The following is a 1814-nucleotide window of genomic DNA, read 5'->3' as shown; positions in this document are numbered from 1 at the left end:
TGAAGTCTTACAGTAAAGAATACAAATTTTGTTATTTAGGAAATAATATACACAATTAATTTTTAGATTACAGGCTGTTTTATTTGAGATGCATAGTAAACTAAAAAAAGAAAAAGAATTAAATGCCACTTTGAAAAATACAATAAAATTACAACAAGATACCATTAAGTCATTTGAAAATAATAATAACAACCAAAATCTTGAAATAAAATTAAATAAAGTATTATCTGGTATGTTCACCAATACTCAAATAAAATTACTAATGGAGCCAAAAAAGAAAGTATACAAGTGGACAGAAGACGATATTGCCAGTGCTATTACCTTAAGAAGTTTATCGCCTAAGACATATAAATACCTAAGAAATGAAAAAAAATATCCTTTACCAGGTTAAAAGACTAATAAACTTTCAATTAACAAATCCTTTTGATCTAAAATGTACACTTATTTTTTAAACATGATTTAGGACTTTCTACTTTAAGAGGATGGGCTGGCCGGTTTCATATTGAACAAGGAATTTTGTTTTCAATATTAAACATTATGAAGCATAAAAGTAAATACATTATAGACAATAGAATATAAATTGATTTAGGTACATATTTATTTATAATTTTTGCAATAGGTACCTTAATGTCAGCTAGAGATAAAATAACAATATTGGCCTTTGATGAGACATACTTGTCCCAAAAGATTTGTTATGACAAAAAATATGAACAGTTCATTGGACCACATAAATGTGTGCAGACTTTAGTAGCAAGAGGTATAACCATTATATTATGACTTAATTTTTCAATAAAATAAATTTAAAAATAATAAAATCTGTGGTAACTTATAATACTAGGTCTAATTTCATCTTGGCGGCAACCAATATACTACCAGTTTGATACACAAATGACTAAAGAAATACTGTTCAATATAATACGGCAGTTAAATGAAATCAGTTTTGATGTGAGGGGTGTAGTAAGTGACATGGGTCCAACCAACAGAAAACTGTGGAATGAATTGGATAGTTCTATTGAGAAACCTTACTTTATACACCCAGAAAGTGAAACAAAGCGAGTACACATTTTTGCGGATGTTCCACACTTACTTAAATTAATCCGTAACCATTTTGTTAATAGGTAAAAACAAAATATATTTTATAATAATTGATGTCTGCTCACTCTTCAATTATTAAAAATTTATTTTTATTCCAGTGGATTTTTGTTGAATGGGAAATTTATACATAAAGGCGTATTGGAAAATTTATTAAAATTAAATAAAAGTGATTTTAAATTGGCTCATAAAATTACCGAGAACCACATAAATGTGCCACAAGCAAAAAAACAAAATGTTAGATTTGCTGCACAATTATTATCTAACACTGTAGCAAAGGCTATTTTATTCTGTGGTGAAAATTTTGAAATTGACTACACTTATTGGAAAGAGGTTTGTAATTATTTAACATTGCACTATGTCTTGGCATATTATATAAGTTATTATTTTTGTTTTCTTAATAATTTTTTTTAAGGCATCTGAAGTTATTCAATTAATAAACGATTGGTTTGACTTATTAAACACCCAATTTCCAGTTGATAAATTTGTGAAAAGTTATGGTATGGACCTGGAGAATCAAAATCAACTCTTAAAAAAAATGGACGAATTTATAATGAATATGAGAGTTTATGGACATAAATCTATGTTACCTTTTCAAAAAGGTTATTACATTTATTTATTTATTCAAACATAGAGTATAACAATCTAATAATAAATACAGCATATAATATAACATATTCAATTGATTTTTGGTAAAAGTAAATCGGTTATTTTATATAAAT

Source organism: Acyrthosiphon pisum, chromosome X, assembly GCF_005508785.2.
Source record: "Acyrthosiphon pisum isolate AL4f chromosome X, pea_aphid_22Mar2018_4r6ur, whole genome shotgun sequence".
Classification (NCBI taxonomy): Eukaryota; Metazoa; Arthropoda; class Insecta; order Hemiptera; family Aphididae; genus Acyrthosiphon; species Acyrthosiphon pisum.
This window is presented reverse-complemented; position numbering follows the sequence as displayed.